Consider the following 10,541-nt stretch of genomic DNA (forward strand, 5'->3'; position numbering starts at 1 on the left):
CTCATGATGGACACAATGCCTGACACCTACAAATTTAAAAGAGGAGAGGTTCATTTGGCTCAGGGTTTCAGAGGATGCAGTCCATGGTCGGCTGTCTCCAAAGCAGAAATATCTTGGCAGAAAGGTTTAGCAAAGCTGCTCATGGTGGTGGATGTTACAGTTTGTGTCTGGATGTCCCCCCAAAGCCTCATGTAGTCATGGAGGGTAGGCTTTTCAGAGGTGGCAGAATCTAGAGTTTGTGATTGGTTCCCTGTTTAGTGGTGGGATTGGGAGTGTGAGTGTTGCACATGCCCTATGGCAGGGAGCCTGCATACACATGGAGAAACTTGTATCATGCTATGGTTTGAATGTTCCCTCTGAAATACATTTTGCTTTTGTTGCTTTTGCTGTCTTCTGCAGCATAGTTATCCCTCTGCCACACTATCTTGTCTTGCAGCCAGCTGATGATGGGCTGAAACCTCTACAAACTATGAGTTAAATACACCGTTCCTTCCTTAATTTTGGGTATCAAATATTTTGTCTCAACTACCATAGAAAATTAACAAAGACATTGGGGAACACAGTAGCAGAGGATCAGTCCCAAAGAGAAAGGGGCTAGCAACCAGATATAGACCTGAGATCATCTCTCCATGATCTGCCCAGACCTACCTAGAAGTGTGATTTACTAATCCCTAGGTGACTCCCAAGTAAATCATGTTGATAATTAAATGGGCTTAAACATTTTGCCCCAGTGGTGAAAATCTGACTAACAGAGTACACTTACATAAACTAAGGTAGCTATGCTATCATTAGGTGCTATAGACTGATAGGACCACTGTCCTAAGGTAATTGTTGTACGTGCACCTTTCACACCACATCATTATACAGCACATGATTGATTTAAAGGAAGAAAGTAGTCAGGAACACCTTCAGCTCTTAAAAGCTGAGGCACATCTGGGCTATGTTGGTTTGAAGGTGAGAGGTAGACAGGGTAATCCTGGAAGCTGCCTCCTTACTGTTTCTAAGCAGCAAAAAGCCATTCCTCTGTGTCCCATGCCTATGGATGGTCAGGCTGCTTGTGAAGGAGAATTTATCAGTGGCCCTTACCATGCTGCCACTTGCCTAAACACTGCTGCCAGGGGAACTGGCATACTTTTTACCATAAAGCATTTGCTTAATAAGAAACTTGTGTCAGACACAGAAAACTCATGCCACGATTTGAATGTTCCCTCTGAAATACATGCCACAACTTCATCCCCAAATTCATATATCTATTGGCAGTATTTGGAGATAGGATTTTGGGGGGATAATTAAGATCAGATAAGGTCATGAACATGGACTCCCATGATGGAGTCAGTGACTCTGTAAGAAGATGACGAGATACCCAAGCTTGTGTGCTTGGTCCTTCTTGCTAAGTGATGCCCTCTGCCATGCTGTGGTGTAGGGAGACAGTCCTCACCATCTTCTGAGAAGATGTTGGCACCATGCTTTCAGAACTTTAAGCTAAGTAAATCTCTAATTTTTATAAATTACTCCACTTCACAGATTTTTTGATTGCTACAGGAAATGGAGTAAGTTACCCTGTAAGCACATTTAGGGCCCAATGAACAAAGGTATGAGATGTGATTGAAATATATGGTATTTAAATTTTTTAAGAAGCCTATTAGAGTACAGAGCCCATTTCCCTTAATCATCTTCAGAATTCTCCCCTTGCGGTGAGCACACTTATCCCATTGTTCTCGCTGCTTTCTGAAATGGTTCTGGAGTTCCCTTTCCTGAATGTCTTTATACAGTATGATTAAAAGGGAGGTGAACGCTTCTGAGTGCCATCTAACAGGAAGGCAGCTCATAAAAACACTACAGTGTGTCCTATCCACCTCACTCCTGAACCTGGCATCATGCGACGGCGGGCTCTTCTCCAAACTCAGAATGAGCATGAATGATAAATATCTTAAATTGATTCAAGAATTGAAGCAGCCACAACAAAGATAGTCATAAAAGAGGACTTCTGGAACTTCAGAAAGTGGAAGAACCATGGGAAAAGTGTGTTTGGAGCAAGCAAGAGTCTTCTGGGAGAAGTTAAGGGCAATGTGCCTTTTATGGTCATAACGTTGCAAAGTTTAAACAGTCGCTTTATTTTTCTGTCATACTTCATGTCTGTTAAGAACCCAGCAGTAACACGAAGTCTCTACTCCTTTATTTTTCTGTCATCGTGGAGGAAAATCTTTCCCACAAGCCTCTTCTATAAAGTCTTTTAGATCTCACTGGCTGGAGCCACTGGATCATAAACCCATTCATGGGGAAGGATGTGAGGGTCTGGGATTTTTAGTCTGCATATTGGAGGCAGAATGGGCCAGAGTGGGTGGAGGACAGGGGTGTGGCTGTGTGTGGGATGTCAGTATTACCGGCTACACAGTCGAGTTTTCAAAATCTACTGTGCTTTGCCCGTGGCTGTACAATACTACATTTTATTACCCATTGCAGGTTGATTTTTATTGTATTGACAATTACACAAGGGGAAGTCACTGTGATGGAAGAACACAATATTGATAGAAAGGCTAGAGACTCCATTATTTGTCTAACAAAACTCCCGGCTGGGTGGCATGGTGCTGGGCTCTGCTTTTGCAAGGCCAGGCTGGAGCTGCACTTTCTTTGGGGAGAGCTGAGCTCTGCCTGTGTCTGAGGTCGTTCATTAACCCCAGATTAACTTCTAGCCACTACAGTGTCATCGCTGTGTCAGTGAGACACCACGTCCGGCTCTCAAAAACTGAAATAATTCGTTTGTCCCAGCGAGGGCGCAGGATGTGCTCCCATTTAGGAATCGCTAGGGCTTTTCTGGCTTTCTAAGCACTGAGACAAACATGTTGGTAACTTGGGAAAAACCCTCACAGCCTGGCGCTGAAACACCCTCTCTCATACATGTGATCTCACACACATTCTTTCTCATAGACATGCACTCACACGCTCACAAGCATGCGTGTTCTCAAATGCACACACTCACATGGGCGTGTTCCACTCATATATGATCACACACACACACACACACACACACACACACACACACTGCAAAGGAGAAAGGGCTGCTGTGGCCTGATTATGCTGGATTCCTCCAGCTTATTTCCCCATCACATTGAGATCTGAATATAAGCTACCAACTGTAATTTGGATAAATAAAAGGAGAATGTGACTATCATCTCCTTCTTGTTTAAAGTACAATTCTGGCCCAACGTGTTGGCTCACGCCTGTAATCCCAGCACTTGGGAGGCTGAGGCAGGAGGATCGTTGTGAGTTTGAGACTAGCCTAGGCTACAAAGTGAGCTCAAGTCCAGCCTGAACTGCACAGTGAGACCTGTCTCAAAAAAACATATATATATATATATATATATATATATATATATATATATATATATACTCCAACTTCAGAAGTGTGTTCTTTGGTGGCTTGAATTTGTCTGCATGGTCTCCTGAATGAAACTCACTAGGTCTTGAGCCTGGGGACTTCAGCGCCGGGCATCCCCATCCTCCTCTCTATCTTTCCTTGAGTGGACCTTTTATGGATCAATTGATCTCTCCTGTGTCCAGACTAAAGTCTCCTGGAACGCTCACAACTTCTGTACTTTTAATTTGTGTCTGCAACACCGTGGGATACAATCTTTCTCTCTATTTTTCTTTTTTAGTAGTACGTGCTTGCAATACACAATGATTATATTCCTTGTGGAGAATTGGTCCATGTACATAATACATCAGAATTCTTCTTCATTCTCTTTTCCTTCCCCTCTTCTCTGCCCACTTCCCTCTATCTCTTAGACCCACTCTCTTTTGCAAAACTCTTGTGGGAAGATATCTAGAAGGGAATAGCTGTGCTGAATGGAATTTTAGTTTTAGTTTTTTGAGGAATCACCATATTGTTTTCCATCATGGTTCTATTAGTTTACTCTCCCGCCAACCATATGGAAAGTTTCCCTTTTCACTGAGGCCTTGCCAGCACTGGTGATTATTTGATTCCTTGTTGATGACATCCCCTGGAGTGAGGTAGACTCTCACTAGTGCTTTAATTTGCATTTCTCTTACACTATGTAATTCTCACTTGCCTGTCTGCAGGCTCAGGCTGCGTCTCCTCTATGAGCCCACAGAGACAGGGAGGGTGTGTGTGGCTGGCCGAGGCCACCCAGAGCTGGTGCCTGACCCTCACTTCCTCTAACCCTAACCCACAGTGACTGGGGCGCCTTGTGTCCTGGGAGTGGGTCGGAAGCTTACTCCAGCGGCTCCCCGTGTGAGAAAGGACCTTGCTTATTGTTGGAATAGTGAAATGCATGGAGACCTCGGTTGTCAAACTCAATTCATTCCAAGCTCACATTTGAACACCAGAAACTTTGATAACTGAACATATTTTTCCCATAAGAAATAATGTAAATCGAAATAATTGGTTCTGAGGCCCTAAAATTACACTTACAAACTCATTTTTCCAGGACTTTACAAATTTTGCAGTGATTTCTTGTTTTAACTCTATAGTGGCTCTCAGTTTTCTTCGTACTGTTGGCATTACTTTCTTTGGAGCTGTGGTTATGATATCTTAAGAAATAAAGCACAGAAAACAGCACAATGAAGACTTTTAATGCATTAACACAAGCACTGTTTGTAGCCCTTTAGGTCTGTGGTGACAAGTGACACATGATTCACTCAACTGTGCAGGGTTTGTTCAAGTCAGATTTTGATTTAGATAGCGAACAAAGTTACAAAGATCAAGCAGATTTTTTTGAAGTTTGTTGTTTGAAGAGTGGAAAGTTCAAGCTTAAAGTCTACTGATAACCGATGTATTACTGTACATGAAAATGATTTAGCCTAACTGCTAATGCTCATATTGAAAGAGTTTTGGCCCAGACCGGACACTGTAGCTGGAAAAGCCTCAGCAGAACCAAGGAGCTCCATCTCCCCCACCCCTAGGAATTTACCTATGGCGCCAAAAGAATACCAATGGGCCTCCTGTGCATCCCTAATGCCCCTTAGGTTCCACCCCAAACCTAGGCTACTTATATGCCTCCACTCCACATGTTCCACAGAGAGATTGCCGACCCTGGGGGGAGATGCTATGCCCAGGGGATTGGGGGTGTCTCTCCCCGCATTCTCAAAATAAAAGTCATTTATATTTCATACTTCTTATCTTTTCAGCCGCCGCCAGTACCCCACAGTTCTATCACATATAACTAAGCTTTTAATATTTATGTAATATGATTTATTCCTGTGATATATAACAAAATAACACAAAATGCTTTCTATTGAGCCTAATTGCTAAGCCTAACTGAATTTTTATTTTTATGTAATATGATTTATTCCTATGATGTATAACATTATTAAGGAGATATAGTATATTAATAATATATAATATAATCTGTCCTATGATAAGTCTCATGATTTAAATGCATCTTGATGTTTAATCAATGGGCATAATTTTCCTTAAAAATGAAAATATTTCTGCTATGGGAGTTGGGCAAATATGGTCTCTTTGGTCTAGTTTTGGATCTCCTCCATCATGTTGGACTTGCACTTCCCATTTTCGGCTGTCTATGAGAGCGATGAACTATAAGAACTTGAGAGAGTTAAGCTTCTTTCAGTTATGATCGTGGTTCATCAGTAAAGATGCTTTCATTGATGTTTTCTGGATTGATTACCACCACATTAAGAAGTACATTACGGTGTGATCCCCTGTGATCTCATCATCTGTTATGCCTTCCTGCTTGGGCAACAAAGGGATCATTTGCAACTTTTAAAAAATCATTAGATGTAGAATTTCTCTCTAAATTGTTTCAGAAACAAATTAAGGAAAGAAACTCTTTGGCTTTTCTTTCCAAATTTCCTCATCCTATTTATCTGTGGGCTGTTTTCAAACCACAGCCTATCAAAGATGATTTCTGTGGGGGTGGAGTAACAGCGCTGTCTGCCTAGGTAAGACAGTGCCTAGGGGCTGCCCACATTACTCCCCACGCCTGACCAAGTTATTCTTTGAATCCTTCTGCTCTGCGGCCAGGTCAATTTTACTCCGGCAGTTCTTGCTTCACTTCCTCCTGGAGCCGAATCTCTATTTCTGGATCATCCATGGTTTTTTTCTTTTCCCTGGTGCAGCAGCACAGTGGAGTTATTGCTGTAGAGATCAAAAGGTCTGCAAATCCTAAAACACTGTCTTGGGTTTTACAGAAAATCTTTGCCAGCTCCTGGTTTAGATAAAATTCATGTTTGGGTTTTGAATGGAAATCGATATTTATGAGAGTCACTCTATTTTCTAGTTTTTGTGAGATGACCAATGACCTCTCTCCATTGTCTTTGGCATCTGTATCTCTCCACCCAAAACAAACAGTGCTCTTTCCACTGAAAGAGCCAAGTGTTCCCAATTCATTCAATTTTATTTCCAGTTAGATGAAAAGCAAAGGTTTATTACCATTGCAATGAACGCTGGAGCAATGCTGAAAAACACACAACAAAAATGCCTTTCAAATGGAAATGTTTTTGATCTTAATCCTGTTCACTGGGGACCAGAACAGAGAGAAGCAGTCTTGAAGAACATGATTGGAAACTGTGTTTGAATATCATCCCTTGTTGCCTTCGCTGGAGGTGAGAAGGTCTTGCTAAGCTGATCAGCATCCTCTTCTCTTTCCCCACACAAATTTAGCCTGGTAAAAATGACCCAGTTCCCACATTTACCTGCTTTCCCTTCTCAGCTTTCTCGTTCTATACAATAAGAGTATTATTCTTTTTGTGACTACTTTAAAAATGATTCCGATGACAAATTCTAAAACAAAATGATTTTTCCTGCTCTTCAAAACATTTCCCAAATGATCTCAATTTATCATCACACATTTTGGGTTGTGCTGGATATCAGTACAATGTGTGATTTAAAAGGAGATCTGGAAAACCAGACGTTCCAGAGCTCTTAACCATTCTGACAGAAGGGACAGACGGTAGGGTCAGCACACCCGAGCTTGTTCAAGCTGGAGAGAAATGATGTGCTCCCACCCTCTGCTGCCTGAGTAAGCCTGCAAGGATGGCTATAGAGTGGGGGACTCAAGGGCCAATGAGCCTAAAGGACCAAGTCCTCCTGGAAAAGGCTGGATGGCTGGAGACTTCGAACCTTGGGTACTGTCTCTAAATGAGATTTTTGCCTTCTGCTTTGGAAGGTTTGGTGTAAGCTTCATAGTCAGGATGGTATGGGAAGGGAAGATGGAGGAGAAGGAAGAGGAGGAAGGGAAGATGAAGGACAGGGAAGAGGAGGAAGGGAAAATGGGGGAGAAGGAAGGAGAGGAAGAAAGGTGGGTGAAGAGATGGCTGCTGTGGTCACCTGCAGAGTCTCCTAACCTGCGACTCTACGTTAGGCTTTCAGGGAAACAAAGAAAGGTGCATTTAGTATTTTAACCAGTGGGGTGAAAGCCCGCTCCCCAAGAAAAGCCTTGTCTTTCACAGAAGGAGGATGTTAGGTTCCAGGGTAATTTAGAGCTGGACACCTAGCAGCTGGTGTCAGCCCAATTCTATCCCAGCAGCTGCTGGGAAGGAGCTGGTTTGGGGACTGGTGGGGGGCTCATGCTACATCCCTCTGTCTCCTTCCAGGGGGAGAGCTGGATGGGCTGGGGGTCCAGACTCCACTTAGTTATGCCCGTTGTGATTCTTTGGGTTAAGCCGTAGCTGGGCAGTGTTAAATAAAATGTTTTGTTTTTTGAAGTTAGAAAGTGAATGATACTGTTCAAGTATTTACTGGATGCTGTATAACTAAAACAAATCAAACAAGTGAAAAGCAAGCAAATAAATTTAACAGTCTTCCAGTTCCTTTCCTGGCTCCTCATCAAACAAACTGAGTTTAATGTACAAACATGCATTGGAAAAACTGAATTCACCCGGATGGATGACCAGAGCCTGACAGGAAGTTTGCCGACCACACTTCCTGTTCTTTGCTGTTGAAAATGATGTAGGAGAAGAGGCTGCTCATGGGGCTTCTGTGAGGGTAGAATGAGCACACAAAACTAGTGGAACTGGTGTACTGGGTGCTGGGGTGCTAGAGTCTCCTAGAGGTAGTTTCTAGGTTCTTTCTGTCCTGAGCAAAGAATTAATCAAGACAAGTGCAAAAAATAATGAGGTAGGAAAAGAAACATGCTCTGCAGAGAGAGTTTGGCCAATTAAAGTAGGAATATAAGCACTCTATAGCATGAGAGTGGGTCACTATGAGAGGACATAGCAGCCGTAGCTCAGTGGTGACCTCTTTGTATCTCCACTCCTCAGGCTGGCATCAGGTCGAGGCTGTGCTGTCAAAAACCTGCTCGAGTTGTTAGGAGAAGAACTGAAGACAGTATTCTCTGACTGATTCCATGTGCAGGGCGTTTGGAATTGTTCTGCATGAGTGTCCTGCAAGTTTGCAGTTAACAAGGCATTCCCACTTCCCCAGCCAGTCTGCCGTGCCCTAATCTCCTGCCTCACTAGTGCATGGTAAATATTTATTGTCGTGGTTACTGTTACTAGGTGGAACATCTTTTTATATTCCCACATGTACAAGAGCCCTCTTTAAAGGATGTCTACCCTCCCTCACTTCTTTGGCTTATTACATTTGCTCATTTTTCACAATGTAAAGAAATGCTTGCTTTTGCTAGAAAATTTAGAAAATGTAAGAACATCATGCCTATTCATCATTTTTGATCACATGGCCATTGTGTGTGCTAACTTTTAAACTGAGTGTTTCATTATGAGGATTTTTCCCTGTTGTTAAATACCTTTCAAAATAAGCAAGCTTTGAAGCACAGGCAGAAGGTCACGTGAAAGGGCAGAGGCTCAGGTGACACATGTGCAAGCCAAGGACCACAGTGACTCCTGGAAAGTGGGAGACAGCCACGGAGCGAGTCCTTCCTCAAAGCTTGTAAGGAACCAGCCAGACCTTGGGCTTTTGGCTTCCAGAAGTGTTTTGGTTCAGGAATAACAGAACATCAAATCATTACTCGAACACCATCATGGAAAGACCCGTGCCAGGCTCAGTGGGTCCGGTGAGTCTCCTAAGAGTGAGCAGCCTCAGCTAATGCTCCTTGCCACCTTCACTGTCCAGCACAGGCCACCTTGGATCACATAGGGTAAGGCAATGAAGTCCTTGCCTCTGTCTTCTTCCCAATGAAGACACCTTTTTGTAACAATGAGATTAAACAAAACCAATGTAGTCAGGGGTTGTACACAGAGAACAATTAGAATCAGGACATGGAGTTCATAATATTATTTTTATGATGGTCACTGGGAATTAACACAAGAAAATACAGAAAATCTATCTGCAACATCAAAAACATGGAATATTTAGTCAAGGCCTAAATCCCACAGCAATGTCCTACATAGTCCAGATGAAGACCCAGAGTTCATGATAATGCCTTCCACGAGTCCAACTGGAGGTCCAGAGCCCACAAGAAGGACTCATGCCAGTCTCTTTTATGGATCCATGCCGGAAAGGCCCAAGGGTCAGCAGTGGGAGTCAGAAAGTCCATGCCAGCGGGGGGAAGGAGCTGTGCTGGTGGGATGAGGGTTCTACGCTGGAGCCAAGAAGTCATACTCACAACATAGACCAGGCTGTCCTGAGAAGCACGACAGCCATCCTCAGTGACATGGAGGCCCCAAGCTCCTCCGACAACAAGCACAGTCGGGTACATGCCAGGAAGCCAGCATGACGAATTCATCTTGGAGACCAAGCAGCACATGTCTTCTCCTCCGGAGCCAAGAAGCAATGCTCGATGTGAGGACTAGGGCTTCTCCAGGAGAACCAGCGGCTCAAACAGCAACATGTAGGAGAACCCACAGTCCCTCAAAGCAGTAACGCATTAACGCCTTCCTTTTCTTTCTCCACCTCTCTATTTATGCTGGCAACTTTCCTCAGGTGGAGCATCTATGCTCAGTGCCATGCTGATATAATCCAGCTGGCATTAATTTGGCCACCAGTTTTTAATCCATAACAACCAATCAGATGCAGTACAAAGAACCTAACAAACAGAAAACAGCCTGGTTTCAAACATGTGATTTAATTCTTTTTATTGGTCATATTTAACTTTCATTTACATTACAAGCTCTACATGTTACCTATTGTATTAGTAAGGTTTCTTATTGCTGGGACACAATGCCACACACCCACAACTTAAAAGAGGAGAGATTCAATTTAGCTTACAGTTGCAGGAGGTTCAGGTCACAGTGCACAGGCTCTGACATGGTAGAGGAGAGCTGCTTAGTTCATGGTGGCCAGGTAGCAGAGGAGCACACCAGAGAGGAAGGCACGAGGGACCAGACAAAGACCTCAAGGCCACACCTCCCGATCCACCCAGAAGTGTGCTCCATTGACCCCCATGTGAATCTCAGAAGCATTCTCCCCTAACTGCCTTACACTGTGTGTCATCTATGACCAATGAGGGTTGTTTCCCCTTGTTGTATAATTTTTAAACTTTTTTGTTTACCTCGACTTGACAAGGAAAACATTCTCAGCAGGAAGATGTAGACTAGAAATTGCAATAGTGGATACATATCAAATTTATGAGAAGTTTTTCTGCATTTGGTGAGATGATCAT

Source organism: Cavia porcellus, unplaced genomic scaffold, assembly GCF_034190915.1.
Source record: "Cavia porcellus strain 051 isolate PalLab524CR breed Dunkin Hartley unplaced genomic scaffold, mCavPor4.1 scaffold_15, whole genome shotgun sequence".
Taxonomy (NCBI): Eukaryota; Metazoa; Chordata; class Mammalia; order Rodentia; family Caviidae; genus Cavia; species Cavia porcellus.